The sequence below is a fragment of the Mirounga angustirostris genome, unplaced genomic scaffold (assembly GCF_029215605.1).
Source record: "Mirounga angustirostris isolate CCGP_5_RB_7025 unplaced genomic scaffold, mMirAng1.0.hap1 SCAF_3, whole genome shotgun sequence".
Taxonomy (NCBI): domain Eukaryota; kingdom Metazoa; phylum Chordata; class Mammalia; order Carnivora; family Phocidae; genus Mirounga; species Mirounga angustirostris.
Window position 1 is genome coordinate 123,509,580 of NW_026991711.1, and position 18,982 is coordinate 123,528,561.

General features: G+C 38.3%; 1 protein-coding gene across 6 annotated transcripts in view; it reads right to left on the reverse strand.

Moving 5' to 3' along the window:
* CCDC148 (coiled-coil domain containing 148) overlaps nucleotides 1-18,982 on the reverse strand; it is a 236,543-nt gene that overhangs the window by 21,185 nt on the left and 196,376 nt on the right. The window lies entirely within an intron of this gene.

The following is an 18,982-nucleotide window of genomic DNA, read 5'->3' on the forward strand; positions in this document are numbered from 1 at the left end:
TACAGTAACAGTCACCTTACAGGCAATACAATGGCACTAAATTCCTATCTTTCAATAGTTACCCTGAATGTAAATGGGCTAAATGCCCCAATCAAAAGACACAGGCTATCAGACTGGATTAAAAAACAAGACCCATCGATATGCTGTCTGCAAGAGACTCAGAACCAAAGACACCCCCAGATTGAAAGTGAGGGGGTGGAAAACCATTTACCATGCTAATGGACACCAAAAGAAAGCTGGGGTGGCACTCCTTATATCAGACAAATTAGATTTTAAACCAAAGACTGTAATAAGAGATGAGGAAGGACACTATATCCTTCTTAAAGGGTCTATCCAACAAGAAGATCTAACAATTGTAAATATCTATGCCCCTAACATGGGAGCAGCCAATTATATAAGGCAATTAATAACAAAAGCAAAGAAACACATCGACAACAATACAATAATAGTGGGGGACTTTAACACCCCCCTCACTGAAATGGACAGATCGTCTAAGCAAAAGATCAACAAGGAAATAAAGACTTTAAATGACACACTGGACCAAATGGACTTCACAGGCCTATTCAGAACATTCCACCCCAAAGCAACGGAATACACATTCTTCTCTAGTGCCCATGGAACATTCTCCAGAATAGATCACATCCTAGGTCATAAATCAGGTCTCAACCAGTACCAAAAGATTGGGATCATTCCCTGCCTATTTTCAGACCACAATGCTTTGAAACTAGAACTCAGTCACAAGAGGAAAGTCGGAAAGAACTCAAATACATGGAGGCTAAAGAGCATCCTACTGAAGAATGAATGGGTCCACCAGGAAATTAAAGAAGAATTAAAAAAATACATGGAAACCAATGAAAATGAAAACACAACTATTCAAAATCTTTGGGATGCAGCAAAGGCAGTCCTAAGAGGAAAGTATATAGCAATACAAGCCTTTCTCAAGAAACAAGAAAGGTCTCAAGTACACAACCTAACCCTACGCCTAAAGGAGCTGGAAAAAGAACAGCAAATAAAGCCTAAACCCAGCAGGAGAAGAGAAATAATAAAGATCAGAGCATGATATGATACTTTATGTGGAAATCAATGAAATAGAAACTAAAAGAACAGTAGAACAGATCAATGAAACTAGGAGCTGGTTCTTTGAAAGAATTAACAAGATTGATAAACCCCTGGCCAGACTTATCAAAAAGAGAAATGACCCAAATCAACAAAATCATGAATGAAAGAGGAGAGATCACAACCAACACCAAAGAAATACAAACAATTATAAGAACATATTATGAGCAACTCTATGCCAGCAAATTAGATAACCTGGAAGAAATGGATGCATTCCTAGAGATGTAGCAACTACCAAAACTGAACCAGGATGAAATAGAAAACCTGAACAGACCCATAACCACTAAGGAAATTGAAGCAGTCATCAAAAATCTCCCAAAAAACAAAAGCCCAGGGCCAGATGGCTTCCCAGGGGAATTCTACCAAACATTTCAAGAAGAATTAATACCTATTCTTCTGAAACTGTTCCAAAAAATAGAAATGGAAGGAAAACTTCCAAATTCATTTTATGAGGCCAGCATTACCTTGATCCTCAAACCAGATAAAGACCCCATCAAAAAGGAGACTTATAGACCAATATCCCTGATGAACATGGATGCAAAAATTCTCACCAAAATACTAGCCAATAGGATCCAACAGTACATTAAAAGGATTATTCACCACGACCAAGTGGGATTAATCCCTGCGCTGCAAGGTTGGTTCAACATCCGCAAATCAATGTGATACAATACATTAACAAAAGAAAGAACAAGAATCATATGATCCTCTCAATAGATGCAGAAAAAGCTTTTGACAAAGTACAGCATCCTTTCTTGATCAAAACTCTTCAGAGTATAGGCATAGAGGGTACATACCTCAATATCATAAAAGCCATCTATGAAAAACCTACAGCGAATATCATTCTCAATGGGGAAAAACTGAGAGCTTTCCCCCTAAGGTCAGGAATGCGGCAGGGATGTCCACTATCACCACTGCTATTCAACATAGTATTGGAATTCCTAGCCACAGCAATCAGACAACAAAAAGAAATCAAAGGGATCCAAATTGGCAAAGAAGAAGTCAAACTCTCACTCTTTGCAGATGATATGATACTTTATGTGGAAAACCCAAAAGACTCCACCCCAAAACTGCTAGAACTCATACAGGAATTCAGTAAAGTGGCAGGATATAAAATCAATGCACAGAAGTCAGTGGCATTCCTATACACCAACAACAAGACAGAAGAAAGAGAAATTAAGGAGTCGATCCCATTTACAATTGCACCCAAAACCATAAGATACCTAGGAATAAATCTAACCAAAGAGACAAAGGATCTGTACTCAGAAAACTATAAAATACTCATGAAAGAAATTGAGGAAGACACAAAGAAATGGAAAAATGTTCCATGCTCACGGATTGGAAGAACAAATATTGTGAAGATGTCAATGCTACCTAGAGCAATGTACACATTCAATGCAATCCCCATCAAAATACCATCCACTTTTTTCAAAGAAATGGAACAAAGAATCCTAAAATTTGTATGGAACCAGAAAAGACCCCGCATAGCCAGAGGAATGTTGAAAAAGAAAAACAAAGCCGGCGGCATCACAGTTCCAGACTTCCAGCTCTATTACAAAGCTGTCATCATCAAGACAGCATGGTACTGGCACAAAAACAGACACATAGATCAGTGGAACAGAATAGAGAGCCCAGAAATGGACCCTCAACTCTATGGTCAACTCATCTTTGACAAAGCAGGAAAGAATGTCCAATGGAACAAAGACAGTCTCTTCAACAAATGGTGTTGGGAAAATTGGATAGCCACATGCAGAAGAATGAAACTGGACCATTTCCTTACACCACACACAAAAATAGACTCCAAATGGTTGAAAGACCTCAATGTGAGACAGGAGTCCGTCAAAATCCTAAAGGAGAACACAGGCAGCAACCTCTTTGACCTCAGCCGAAGCAACTTCTTCCTAGAAACATCGCCAAAGGCAAGGGAAGCAAGGGCAAAAATGAACTATTGGGACTTCATCAAGATAAGAAACTTTTGCAAAGCAAAGGAAACAGTCAACAAAACCAAAAGACAACCAACAGAATGGGAGAAGATATTTGCAAATGACATATCAGATAAAGGGCTAGTATCCAAAATCTATAAAGAACTCATCAAACTCAACACCCAAAGAAGAAAGAATCCATTCAAGAAATGGGCAGAAGACATGAACAGACATTTTTCCAAAGAAGACATCCAAATGGCCAACAGACACATGAAAAAATGCTCAATATCGCTCGGCATCAGGGAAATCCAAATCAAAACCTCAATGAGATACCACCTCACACCAGTCAGAATGGCTAAAATTAACAAGTCAGGAAATGACAGATGTTGGCGGGGATGCGGAGAAAGGGGAACCCTCCTACACTGTTGGTGGGAATGCAAGCTGGTGCAGCCACTCTGGAAAACTGTATGGAGGTTCCTCAAAAAGTTGAAAATAGAGCTACCATACAATCCAGCAATTGCACTACTGGGTATTTACCCCAAAGATACAAAAGTAGGGATTCGAAGGGGTACGTGCACCCCGATGTTTATAGCAGCAATGTCCACAATAGCCAAACTGTGGAAAGAGCCAAGATGTCCATCGACAGATGAATGGATAAAGAAGATGTGGTATATATATACAATGGAATATTATGCAGCCATCAAAAGGAATGAGATCTTGCCATTTGCAATGACGTGGATGGAACTGGAGGGTATTATGTTGAGTGAAATAAGTCAAACAGAGAAAGACATGTATCATATGATCTCACTGATATGAGGAATTCTTAATTGCAGGAAACAAACTGAGGGTTGCTGGAGTGGGGGGTGGGGTGGGAGGGATGGGGTGACTGGGTGATAGACACTGGGGAGGGTATGTGCTCTGGGAAGCGCTGTGAATTGTGCAAGACTGATGAATCTCAGATCTGTACCTCTGAAACAAATAATGCAATATATGTTAAGAAAAGAAAAGAAGAAGAAGGTAGAGGGAGGGGAAGAATGAAGCGGGGGAAATCAGAGGGGTAGACGAACCATGAGAGACGATGGACTCTGAAAAACAAACTGAGGGTTCTAGAGGGGAGGGGGGTGCGAGGATGGGTTAGCCTGGTGGTGGGTATTGAGGAGGGCACATTCTGCATGGAGCACTGGGTGTTATGCACGAACAATGAATCATGGAACACTTCATCTAAAACTAATGATGTAATGTATGGGGATTAACATAAGAATAAAAAAAAAATCTTAAAAAAAAAAATGTAATTAAGCCTGGAGCTGTTCAAGAATAGTCTCCTTTCTCCCCAGTCTCCCCAGCCCAGACATATGAGAAAGTCCATACCAATGCACAAACAGGTAAGAGTAAAGAAGTAGAAAGAGAGTGAGAGGAACCTAAAGATGCCATTTGAGTCCCTGAGGCAAGACCCACTCCTGGATTCCCATTCGTTTGACTCAATCTATTCTCCTTTCTGCCTAAGCTAGTTTGAGTTAGGTTTCTCTCAGTTGCTTCTGAGGAGTCCTGACCAATAAACATATCATCTATGTATAAGGGAATACTTATCTTTTCATCATCTATAACAGGAGGGCATGTACCAAGCTGTTCCAAAGGATAATCAGTTCATTTCCCAAATTGATGGCCCATGGAATGTTAATATCCCACAGAATGTTAAGATGTGTGCCATAGATAATGTGTTTAGGTATTCAAGTAAGCTTGAGAAAGATAAACAAAGTAAAATAGGTTTCTTTATAGTAGGATCTCTCAGAATATTTATTAGAATATGGTGGTATACATTATCATTTTTCAGAAAGAAGACTAGTGTGCTAATTTCGCCAAATTATCTAATAATAGAAGGTTTTTCCAATAGAATCCAGTTTGGGAAATATTACTTGCCTTTCCATTGAACAAGCAGAGATATTCAAGTAAGCAAACTAATAGGCATTAACACATATACTTATTCATTTGTACTAGTTATTTGTTTCCATGTGTTGTTTGTGTTAGACCACATTTCCTGAGTACATTGGCTCTGTCTTAATTGCCTAACAACTAGCATAGTGCCTAAACAGAAGGCAATATTCATTATTCACCAAAAAATGAAAGACAGGATAAATGATGAACAAAATTTTAAAAGTAATGGCAAACATTCAATTAAATTTTCTAAATTGTAGGTAAATAACAAGAGTTGACAAAATAAAAATACAGAATAAATTGAATACACACACTTCTGTTAAGCCTGTCTAATCAGTGGGTATTCCCTTTGTAAGATATGTAATCATTTGAGGAGTTGACAGAGAAGTAAGAGAAGTTGAAACACTGGAGAACAAATAAGGTGTTTAGTTCCTTTGGACAATCAGGAATCATGGATGCTAAAAGGCGGATGCTAAAAGGCAGATGCTAAAAACAATGACATCCATGACACAGATTTGCTAGTCCTGTGATTTTGGAGGGGCAGCAGAAGCAGGAATGACTTTTTGGCTTTCAGGAATGATTTATGATGATCTGGAATTTAATAGGCTACCCAAGCAGATCAGCATTTATTTGCCTAATTGCCTTCATACATTCATTTATTCAACATATTTTCATTAAGTGCCACATATATGAATATATAAAAATCATAATCCTATCAAATCACATAAGAAAAGCCCAGAGCAATTAGAAACACCTATCAAGTAAATAAACACATTTTTTAATCCATTCAGAAGTTCGCCACTTGCCATCATAGGAGTTCACTAAGAAGAGACATCTGTCATTCGACACTAATTGGGTAATTTGCACAGTGACTCTTGAACTCACAAATGGTTCGTGGTAGATAAAGTTTAATGTTACAGCTAATATGTATTGCATTTTAAAAAATCTTCAAGAATCGGGGCGCCTGGGTGGCTCAGTCGTTAAGCGTCTGCCTTCGGCTCAGGTCATGATCCCAGGGTCCTGGGATTGAGCCCCACATCGGGCTCCCTGCTTGGCGGGAGGCCTGCTTCTCCCTCTCCCATTTCCCCTTCTTGTGTTCCCTCTCTCGCTGTGTCTCTCTCTGTCAAAAAAATAAATAAAATCTTAAAAAAAATCTTCAAGAATCTATCTAATCATTTTATCAGTTATATAAGAAGGGAACTCATGTTGAGGGTTTACCTCACAATATTAGCTTTCTTTAAATTTTCCCACTTTGGTTTGTAAAGAAAAAGAAATAATTTAAAGGTAAGAAGGTGACAAGTATGGGTGTTTAGTTTTATTGGACTTTTTTTCCTGAAGAATTCTTATAAGATACCTGTAATTTCTGATGACCCTAATTTCAAGAAGAGTGTTTTCAGAATAAACAAAACTGAAAGAAGCATTGTGTTAGAATGAAATTTTAAAAAGCCATACTAATAACATACACCACTGGGTTTTCAAATTATAATATTTCAGTTTGTTTTTTTTCTATTTTCAACTTCTGACTTTAACTGGTCCTATATGTCCAGAGACAGACACTTGTGTCATTTTGATGGAACTGGTTTCTCTTCCTCAGGAATCCTGATGGGATGGCATTGAGAACAAAAGAAACCACAGTCCTCTCCCTCAAACAAATGATTTAAGTAAATAGGATTAATAAACCTTGCCTTCTCTAATATTGTTTCAAAATCCCCCTTACATTCTCTTTCTTCCTTCCCAGGTCTCTCAGAACTTCTCTAGACAGCAAACATCAAAAGGACCAAAGATTTTTATAGTGATTCAGCCGCCCACAGCAATGAAGTAAACCCTGATTTTCTTTCAGCCTAGGAAATGATCAGCAAAGAGGCTTCACAAACAGCCTCTTTAACATTTGAAGTTTAAAAAAAAATCAGTGTAGCAAAATGGTTACTTTCATAAACACCTTTAGGGGCTTTAATTTTTTTTCTCTCCTTTCTTTTTTTTCAAGTAAACCTGCTAATCCCCCCTCTACAAACATTATAGAATATTTTCTTTACCATGACTTTTTGGTTAGGCATTTTAAATATGCTTTCTAAAAAACAAAAGATAAAATATATTTCGTTTTGGGCATGACTTTCCTCGTGCTTTTTTCCTTGGCTCCCATAAATGCTGATAGACTCTCATCGCCCCTGGAGTTTCTGCCTCCAAGTTTCAGCTCGCTTCTCCAGTGACTTCCCGCCCAGTCACGCCTCTCTTAGCAGTCTCCTTTTGGTCTCAGAATTCAGCCTTAGGGACCGAACCCTGAAATCACTGTACGTTTTCTTTCTTTAGAGGCAGACACTTCCACAAAGCAGTGCATCCTACATTCCAGCCAAGTGAACGCTGATAGGATCTTGGGGGAGAGGGCCCATCCCCAGTGCTGGCTCCATGAGCTCTGATGTCTGCACTGCAGTTTTTCCAGGTGAGAGGCTGAAGCCGATGTTCTAGAAAGTCTATTACTTACGGCCAAGAGAGAGATGTGTGGCTTTTTCCAGAGCTCAAGCAGATAAACAAAACTGGAATTAGTACTATAGACTGAAGTGATAGGAAACCAACTTTACCGGAAAAGATAAAATAATAAACTGGGCAGAGATCCAGATAAATTTACAAATGATACCTACAGGGGCACCTGGATGGCTCAGTCAGGTAAGCATCTGCCTTCGGCTCAGGTCATATCCCAGGGTCCTGGGTTAGAGTCACATGTTGGGCTCTCTGCTCAGCGGGAAGCCTGCTTCCCTTTCTCCCTCTCTCTGCTCCTCCTGCCCCACTTGTACTCTCTCTCTCTCTTAAATAAATAAACTCTTTAAAAATAATAATACCTACATCACTGACCCTCAGCCCCCCTTTTAAAGGCTATATATTTTTTCTCAGCAGCATTGTTTAGGTATAGGCAGAAATAAATCTCGAAAAAACCCTGTATTTTCCTTTCCTACATTAAGCTAGAGATATCCACACCCACGTTCCTTGGGACCTCTCTTTGAATGGAGAAATTCCTAGAGGAGAGTCATGGATCAGAGAAGTACAGTAAAGTAGGTGAACAACAACACACAATTTGTACAGTTTAATATTAGAATTATGGTCAAATTCTAAGTTTGGGGAGCAGCAGGGGAAAGGGTGGACAGGCTAGAAGAGAAGTAGGGCAGAGTTTCCTAAGTAAATTGCTGGTGTAAAAAAACAGGTAATTAACTTTTATGGAATTTTACTTTAATAAAAGTTACAATGGCCAAGTGTTGGCCTCTCTAGACACAGCTAACAATGGACGCCAGGAGATGGGTTGTCTCTGTTCACATTTTGCACAGCGTGTAAAGCAACAGCATGAGAGGTCCCTTAGAAGAAGAGCTCTCTCCAGTCATAAGTCCTTCTTAGTTATCAACCTCAGAAAAGAAACAGGCCCGGCTCTCCCAGAGGCCTAATCATGACCCCCAAACAGTAAACCCCACAGGAAAATCCACTTACTCCAAGTTAAACTAACAAAAGGGGTAGATTATTTACCCTAACTCAAAGTTACTGGGTAATCCAATGGCCTGGATAGCAAAAGAAAGTGATTTTATTTTCTCTATGAGCTATAAGTTGAAGGTCCACACAATTCTAATTTCTTTTTTTTACATAAGGAATTACCTGATTAAAGCAATCAAAATTGATAAAACTGGAAAAATACTCTTTAAATAAAAATTAAATATGGCTGTCCCAAATGACTAACACAATGGGCAATAAATTCTCTCTTCCAATATTAACACTACATGTACACATCCTTCATCCTTACTTTTTTTAATTGAAGTGTAATTGACACACAATGTTACATTCATTTTAGGTGTGCAACATAGGGATTTGACAAGTCCATATGTTATGCTGTGCTCACCACAAGTGTAGCTACCATCGGTCACCACACAACACTATCACCATACCATTGACTCTATTCCCTGTGCTGTACCTTCTATCCCTGTGGCTTATTCTATAAACGGAGGCCTGTATCTCCCATAACCCTTCACCCATTTTGCCCATTCCCCCACCCCTCTCCCCTCTGGTAACCATTATTTGGTTCTCTGTATTTACATATAGTTCTAATTTCTTAGAGATATAGCCAACCTTGTCACATATATGAAAGGCAACTCACATTTTCTCTCCAAGTAACTCTAAATTTTCATCTTTATTGTCCTCTCCCAGATGTCACAACTCCTCCTGCCAGATTCCCCATTATTTCAAGAGACAAGAATATTCCCTAAGGCCTCCTTTTGAATATACATCTTTCCGAGATCATGTTTCTGGTTTCCCTGAAGACTGTCCCATCAATAAATCTATCTTCTGCCTAGATCCTCGGTTTTGAAAATAATTTTATCACCTTAGCCAGGCACAGCCAACACTTCTCTCTTATATGTATTCTTCAATCCAAGCAGAAATGTCTTGCTTGGACTGCTCCATTTGAATGCATAAAAACATTTATATGTAGACCTTGGCATAATTGCAGATGGAGATGAGTCTTTCTGCAAATAGGCCAATTGCCAAACACCACAGGAAGACCCTATCTGAACCTGGTCTAACATAAAATCAGTTATGTCCACTACATGGAAGCCTTAGGAAGGTATAGTTTGTGGAGCAATAGTCTGAGACATCATAAGGATTAACTTGCACCAAAAGCTCCCGGTATTAAAAAAAAAAAAGGCATCAAAAGCCTTGCTCTTTTAAGAAACATTTAGAGTTTTCAAGCCCACACACACTCAGATAGTACTGATAATCCTGTGTTTGTAGGATTTGGAAGAGCTACAAAGAATAAAGAGCCACAATATTTTGACAAAGTGATGTATTCTCTTTAGGTATATCTGATGGAAAACTTGGACTTTCCCCCTTCAATTAATAAAATATCAAGTACAAGAAGTTTTGAGGATATAAAGACTTTCTAGGAATACAATAAATACACATACTTATTTGGTATATAGAAAGTATTAATATTTTAAAAATCACCTAGTTCTATAAAACTCCAGTTTTCAAGGTACTATCACATACATTATCATGAAAGATTCCATATAGAACATTTTATTATTCAACTAATATCTAAACAGAATTACTCACTTTTTCCACTTCTGATTACATGAGAGGCCATCAGCAATTAGTTTTTAAATTTTTTTAAAGATTTTATTTATTTATTTATTTGACAGAGAGAGAGACAGCGAGAGAAGGAACACAAGCAGGGGGATTGGGAGAGAGAAAAACAGGCTTTCCGCTGAGCAAGGAGCCCGATGCGGGGCTCGATTCCAGGACGCTGGGATCATGACCTGAGCCGAAGGCAGACGCTTGACGACTGAGCCACCCAGGCACCCCAATTACTTTTTAAATTTAATTAAGATTTATATCCTACCTGTTTCTAAACAAGATTTGAAATGATGCATATTAAACCCAAGGTAAAATGGCAACATTAAAAATCAAAGAAGATACAAAACCAAGTAAAAGGAGTAGATGTTTCCAAGCAACAGCAGCAAGTTGTGACAGCTGGGCCCTGAGCTTGCCTCTCACAGGAGTTAGCATTTGCTCACTATGTGGGAATGCGGAAACTCTGGGCTATTTAACACTATTTCCAGAACCATCTCACCATCAGGGCCCCTGGATTAATGATACCCCTGTATTTCTCAGAGAGTGGTTGGTGAACCAACTGAAATGGGATTTTCAGTGGTGCTTGTTTTTAGAATGCAGATTCCTGGGCTTAACCTAAGATCACTGGTGTTGGATTCTGGAATTATATTTTCACGTACCTGCTAGGTTATATTTTTGCTCTGTAAATTTAGAAATCACTGCTTTTCTGGGATTAGTACCTTCTGCATGGGAACAATAGAAAACCCACCACCAAGAAGGTAGAAAATAAGGGGTGCCTGGGTGGCTCAGTGGGATAAGTGTCCAACTCTTGATTTTGGCTCAGGTCATCATCTCTGGGTTGTGAGATAGAGTCCCCCCGCCCCAGGCTCCATGCTAAGCACAGAGCCTGCTTGGGATTCTCTCTCTTCCTCTTCCTCTGCCCCATTCTGACTCTCTCTCCCTCTCTTTTTTAAAGAGAAAAAAAAAAGGTAGAAAATTGTTCTCGTAATCAGTCTCTTGGATGCTGCTTTTTGCCTCCCTATTTCTGTCCTGTGCTCATAATACTTCCAAATGCCTTGTCCATTGACTGCTTAATGTTTTACTTTGGATGTTCCCATACGCTTGGCCTCTTCTGACTGTAGTATTCTTCTAGCATCCCATCCCCTTCCTGCTCATCAGCTTTTTTCTGACCCCTGCCACAGGCTCCTAGTATTTTTGTATGTTTATCACCTGTTGGTAACTCCAGGCTCACTTTTATAGCTCTGCACATGCTGTAATTTCTACTTGTCTTGTTTGGGGTTAATTTACTCCACTGCTGTTTACGGGAACATGTGAGATGCTCCCTCCCTGGCTTCTGGCCTTCGATGCCCAAATATGGACCTATGTAGGAGGAATTATCTGTTCTCTGCTCCTTAATGTTATTTCCAGTTAATGAGCCTTAGTGGATTATTCTCTATATTTGAGGTACATATCTTACACTTTTCCCACTCTCCAAATGCTCTCAGACAGAGTCTACGGCTCTTGTTATTTTCTACTTTCCTCAATATATTCATTGGCTTATACTGTCATTCCTGGTGTGCCTCCTGTGTTTGACCATTCACATGAAGGCCTATCCAACATCCTGATTAAATTTACAGTTTATGGTCCTAATTTCTGCACTATAATTATCAATCCTCCAGTCATATGTTTGGGAATTCATCATCATTCAACACCCATTTAGCCCCAAGGTTTTGCTGCTCTTGTTCCCTGTGAATTTTTGCTTTTTCTCTTAAAATTTAGGGTAATCCTCTGCCCCCACCCCTGACATTTATTAGGATTGTTAAGACTCCTGTCAAAAATATTTGCTCCATTTTTAAAAAGTATCTTTGTCCCTAGCTCAGAGCCTCTCTTTCTGGTCATAGACCACCCAGGAAACTATTTTTGAAAGATCATGTACAGCACATCCTGAGAGTTACCTATGTTTGGCTCTGCTTCCTAAGCTACCAGTGTTAATAAGAACACCAGATGAAAACACTCCTTACATACCCAGCTCCTTCAGTCTTCCACTCAAGACTTCCAAGTTTCTGGAAAACCTTCTACTTTTCTTCAAACTGACCAGACAAGCCAGAACAAGTGCAGAGTGTCCAGTAGGTGCATGAGGTTTAGGATCTCACTTCTGCATTTTTGGGAGAATTCACAGGGGGGCAGGACAGCTAATATGGCACAGCAGGTATGCAAACGGGCAATTCCACAGCAATCCCCAGGGAATCACAATTATCTCTTCATGGGACTTAAGTCCTATGATTGCTTTCATCTGCTGGAGTGACTGTGAACCTTAGTCAAGTGCCAAAGCTGTCTCATACCAGCTGGAGAGAGCCAACTGCTAAATGTTTAGGACCTTTGCAAGCTAGTTCTTTAACACGATCATTAATGAACATTAAATTATATTAACTTACAATGAAACAAATTGTATTTAAAAACAAAGGTAACATGGCTAATTGACACGTGAAAAGAAGCTCAACATCACTTAGAGAAATGCAAGTCAAAACAATAATGAGATCACCTCACACCTGTCAGAATGGCTGAAATCAAAAACACGAGAAACAAGTATTGGTGAGGATATGCAGAACATGAAGGGGAACCCTTATGCACTGTTGGTGGGAATGCAAACTGATGCAGCTACTGTAGAAAACAATATGGAGGTTCCTCAAAAAAAGTTAAAAATAGAACTACCCCAAATTCCAGTAATTGCACTACTGGGTAGTTACCCAAAAAAAAAATACAAAAACACTAATTCAAAGGGATACATCCACCCTGTGTTTATTGCAGCATTATTTACAATAGGCAAATTGTGGAAGTAGCCCAAGTATCTATCAATAGATGAATGGATAAGGAAGATGTGGTATATATGCAATGGAATATTATTCAGCCATGAAAAAGAATGAAATCTTGCCATTTGCATCAACATAGAGCTAGAAAGCATAACGCTAAGTGAAATAAGTCAGAGAAAGACAAATACCATATGAATTCACTCATATGTGGAATTTAAGAAACAAAACAAATGGGCAAAGGAAAAAGAGAGGCAAACCAAGAAACAGACTCTTTGTTTTTTTTTGAAACAGACTCTTAACTACAGAGAACAAACTGATGGCTACCAGAGGGAAGGTGGGGGGGGGATGGGTGAAATAGGTGGACGGGATTAAGGAGGGCACTTGCCGTGATGAACACTGAATAATGCACAGAATTGTTGAATCACTATATTGTACACCTGAAACGGATATAACGCTGTTAACTACACTGGAATTAAAGTTAAAACCTAATACAACACTAAAAAAAATAAAAACAAAGGTAACAATCAAAATTCATCAGTTCCTAATTATTTTACTATTATCTAAACTCTTGAGGTTATTTATATCTATTGTGTCTGTACAGTAGAAATAAAATATAATGGCATACACATTTCCTCCCAATTCTGTGTTAAGTAACATCAAGTTGGTTGTTTGAAGTAAGCCATGGTGAAAGTATGTATACCACAGAAATCAGCAAATACTACAAACCAGGGCTTATCCCATCCCCTCCCCCATCCCCAAGCAAGTTGTTAAATATTTACTAGTACATTATTGCTGTGAATCCACTTAGTAATAAAATGGAAAAACACAAAGGTACAGTACAGTTATGTGAAATTTCCCAACTTTAATTCACACTTTCCCATTTCCTCCAACCTGCTTTCCTTTCAAGGCGGTCTGACCTCTCCCAAATCAAAACATGTGGAAGCATAACATATATCAAACAACTGACCTGAATAATGTTCATATTGAGTTGTCACTTTATTAACTGGCTCCCCTAAGGTGAAGTCAGAAATTCCTTTATATAAATTTTATAACTCCTTTTTCTGTTCAAAATCCCTGCTCCTTTATGTACATTGTCCCCTAGACCCTATTCTGCACATGTGTGTTTGCACCTGTTTGTGCCAGTGTTTGTACATACCCACGTGCTCTGTATAGTAGCTGTATACTTCTTATTAGCTAACTTGAACCTCAAATAACTATAATTTAAGCCCAACTTGCATCTACTAAGACACTAGAAAGGGAGATCATTAAATGTCTTAGAATCAATACTTGAATTCTTAAGAGGGAATTCAGGAGGAGGTCAACAAATGTTATTAAAGGATCAGGAACTGACTCAAGAAAATATTTAAAAAGTAAGACTCCTTACATGGTAATGATAAGGCTAATGGGAAACTGAAAGTGATCTTGGAGAATGACTGGGAATTTTATACAGAGGAGTCATTGTTCTGTTTCCACTTAGGATGAGTTAAGAGAGATTCAACTTACGGCACTTCATAGAAAGAACTTGAGAAGAATTCAGTAAGAGAAAATCATCTTAAGGGTTTTTTTCCCTTAAAGTTGTTTTTAATCAGCCATTTTAATCAATGATTTCATAGAAGCTTAATTTGGAGGTAGAGAGTCTTATTGCTAAAAAGTCACTCAAAAATGCAGTCAACGGAAGATGGGATGTCTGGATTTTCTCCAAAGGTAGATAGGGACTTTAGCTTTCTAAATATTCTCTGATGTTCCAAGCTCACCTGAAGATCATATTTACTGAGGCTAACTCAAATAGATGGGTATGTATACATAAGGGATAAGGATATAAATACCTAAGACACATAATGCCAAATCAGACCAAAAACACATTCTGTCTGAGATTCAGTTTCTGATCATGTCAATGAGGTCCCTTTGTGGGAAGGTGTGAGAGGGCCTTAAATAAACAAGTTCCCCTAATAACTTACCATTTGTGTGTCTAATCACATTTTGAACCCATTTATGCATTAATAAGTATAACCTCCCAAGGTAATTACTTCCCTAATTTTTTTTTCTTCTAGTATTCTGGAATTTGTTAAATCTCTATGCATATATTAAAATCCTTTTGGAAATAGAAAAGGTATAAAACACTAAATGTATTGTTTAACTCAATTAATTATAATTAATAAATTAAAAGTCAGAATTTACCCTACTCAAACCCTATAAGATGTAAGGCTTCTAAGGACTTGCTATAATTTGGCCTCTACTTTTCTATTTAAACTTTTCTCTCACCACAACCTTTCCCTAGCCCTTCCAAATCATATGCTTCAACTATCCCAAATCATTGTCAGTTCCTTTAAATTGCCATGGGTATTTGGCAGAAAGATATTTCCCATTTCTGGAAGATGTTTCCTTCTACCATGAAGACTTCCTGACTCCCCCTGCCACCTCCTATCTGGTTTAGGTGCTGCTCCCATATGTTCCCATTGTACTTTGTGCTTGCCTTCACCAAGAACATCTGAATTCAATTCCCCATTAGACTGCTAGGTCCTTGAAAACAGGGACGTCCTTTTTGTTTATCACTCTATGCCAACGTAGTAGGCATTCAGTTATAATTATTAAACTTATAAATTAAATAGGTTAACAGCTTTAAAATAATATCACCACTGTGTTCCATACTCGAGGCTCAGTCCTTCAACTCTGGCCCTCTACCTGATTTCATGGTCATTATAGTCATCGTTTTCTGAATCACATTAGGAATCATGCAGTCTCCCAAATGCAAATTTATAATGATTTTATACACATATCAAGTCATGTTTTTGCTTCTTTTCCTAGTGGTGTCTGGAATTTCACTGAACTTTTCGGCTAATATCTTCAGGCAATACTTGTAGTGGCCTCAAGATCTATTTTATAGGTTGGAAAAGATTTTTTTTATTTTTTATTATTATGTTAAACACCATACATTACATCACTAGTTTTTGATGTAGTGTTCTGTGAATCATTGTTTGCGTGTAACACCCAGTGCTCCATGCAGAACGTGGCCTCTTTAATACCCATCCCCAGGCTAACCCATCCTCCCACCCCCCTCCCCTCTAGAACCCTCAGTTTGTTTCTCAGAGTCCATAGTCTCTCGTGGTTCGTCTCCCCCTCCGATTTCCCCCCCTTCATTCTTCCCCTAATTGTGCAAGACTGTTGAATCACAGACCTGTACCTCTAAAACAAATAATACATTATATGTTAAAAGAAGAAGAAGAAGAAGATAGCAGGAGGTAAAACTATCATCCTATAAGAATGGTTTGTAGGATAAAAAAGGCAGAAACAGTGAACTGCGTTTAAATTTGTCTTGTTTGATTTTGTATGTTATTGGTAGCACATGCTTCAGCCCTTTGTTAAACAAAACTGAAAAGCTACTGTGAAGTTCAAAAACATCTCCTCCCCTAAGGAACAAAAGCAGGAGAAACATTCATTGTGATGAGCGAAATTAAGCCTTGATTTTGAAACAGCTTTGTCCTCACAAAGGTGACTTATTAAGACAGGAAACCAAAACAAGAGTGGAAAAATAAAGGCAGGGATGATCAGATTAGTAAAGATTAGTTGAAAGTAAAGAAGTCTGCTCTAAAGTCACGTATAGGCTTTACCGGGGAGAATATAAGACTGTCATGGCAGTGAGGTGTGAATTGGGGAAAAAAAAATCCTGGTCTATAAGAAATCTTACTTGGCTTCATTAGTTTGCTCAAAAGCGTATGATACTTTAAGCTTGGAAAATAACTTTGTTTTAAATAGTTTCAATTAAAAAGATGTTGATGTTAATTTAAAACCAGTTTTCAGCTGATAAGGTTTTTTTTTTATAGTTTTATTTTTTTTAAAGATGAGACACAGCGAGCAAGGGAATACAAGCAGGGGGAGTGGGAGAGGGAGAAGCAGGCTTCCCGTTGAGCAGGGAGCCCGATGCGGGGCTCAATCCCAGGACCCCGGGATCATGACCTGAGCCGAAGGCAGACGCTTAACGACTGAGCCACCCAGGCGCCCTCAGCTGATAAGTTATTTTTAAGTTGTTTCTCTATAACAGAACTTAGAAGTTTTAAATGGCATTTTCTGAAATAAACTGAGATTTTAATTCCAAGTCATGTCTCATAGGAAAATTGCAGGTGAATAAGGAAGGTCACCTTATTATAATTATTAGTAAAAATATAGTTATCCGCTTAGACTGTTATTAGGAACAAGCAAATTTTTCTTTCCCTTTGGGAATAAAAGGGTCAAATGATACAAATCTCCTGCTTGTGACTGATAATAATTAAAGATTGGTGATTAAAGCACAGGCGTGCTTTTTTTTTTTGCCTCCCTCACTCTTCATAAACTTGCTTTCTTAATGATTTTAATCAAAAGTTCAGAGAAAAATAGGATTGATTTTATGTCATGAGACTTTGAAAAGCAACCCAGAAGGGTTGAGACACTCTCAAACAAGTCATCTGGTAGTGATTGCAAATCATTCAGATGGAGGAGGGAGGATAACCAAAAGATTCTTCACATTGGTCCAAAAAATCATCTGCACAAGAACAGGGGTGTGGAGACGGGTTTTAGTGGCACTGTGTATAAAAAGGATGATTGTTATCTAGATCCACATACTCAAACTGTTTTTGTTTTTTTTTTAGATTTTAATTATTTATTCATGAGAGATAGAGAGAGAGAGAGAGGCAGAGGGAGAAGCAGGCTCCCAAGGAGCAGGGAGCCCGATGTGGGACTCGATCCCAGGACCCTGGGATCATGACCTGAGCCGAAGGCAGTCGCTTAACCATCTGAGCCACCCAGGCGCCCTCAAACTGGTTTTTATGTCTCACTAGTTTATTTTAATCTGAACAGTCAACAGTCCCATCACTTTTTTACTCATGACACTGACTTTTTTGAAGCATTTAAAGTTGTTTTGTAGCACATCCATCATTTTGGATTTGTCTGATTATTTCCTCTTGGTATCTAATCCTTTCCTGTCATTCCTCTTCCCCATGACTCTCCTCTAAGTTACGTCTCAAACAAGGGTTGACCAACTATATAATTACTCACAGGCCAAATCCAATCCCGCACTTTATTTTTGTTAATAACGGTTTATTGGAACAGAGCCATACCCATTAGTTTACATATTGTCCATAGCTGCTTTCCTGGGGCAGGGTTGAGCAGTGGTGACAAGAGACCATATGGCCCACAAAGCCTAAAATAATTATAGTCTGTCTCTTTCTAAAAAATTTTGCCAATTCCTATACTAGAAAATTGGTTAGACTGAGATAAAGTATTTTTGGCACAAAGGTGATGTATTTCATATTGCATCATTTCAGGAGGAACAATGTCAGGCTATTAGTCCACTAGTAGTGATGTTGTTTGTACACTTAATTAAAGTGGCAATAGCCAGATCTCCCTATTGTACAGGCATGCTTTTTCCCCTTCTTTTCATTTAGTAAGTAATTCAAGGAGTGATACTTGGGCTCTGTGTAAATATCCTATTTACCATCTAAAAATCTTCCAACTAAAGATTTTACTATCTATTGATGGTCTTCATCTGAAATAATTACTACATTGGAGATTGAAAAGTGCCAGTTTCTAAATCTATTATGTCTTCAACATTTATGAGATGACAAAATAAAACAGCCTAAGCTCCACTTATAATTTCTCTCTTCCAGACCTAGAATCAGCCATTTTCTTCTCAATTAATCCTGGTTCTTTTAGGTGAAAATGATATTTAGAAATCAATATCGAAATTGGTATAGATGGTAACCTGTATGATTTAGTACCTGGAGTGTATGGCCCACAGGCTGAAACATTTATTATATAGCCCTTTACAGAAAAAGTGTACTGATTCCAGGTATTAGGGGGATAACAGAAGGGAGAGTCATTACATATTTAAATGCTACTAGGTATGCTCATTGCCATTGAAGTGTCATTGTTTCTAGGCCATTTCAGTGACCCTTTCCAGAGGGAGAAAAATTTGTTTAAAGCAAGAAAAAAAATCACAAATTCGTATTGATATTTTTATTTTATATTTAATATTAAAGTTCAAAAATTTTTTAATTTAATATTGGTATCTTTTCTTGTATACTGTGCCCTAGTCCTGTTAACGTTAAAACTTCCTTTAAGTGTTTTGTCCTACCACGAATGTAAAATATTTCA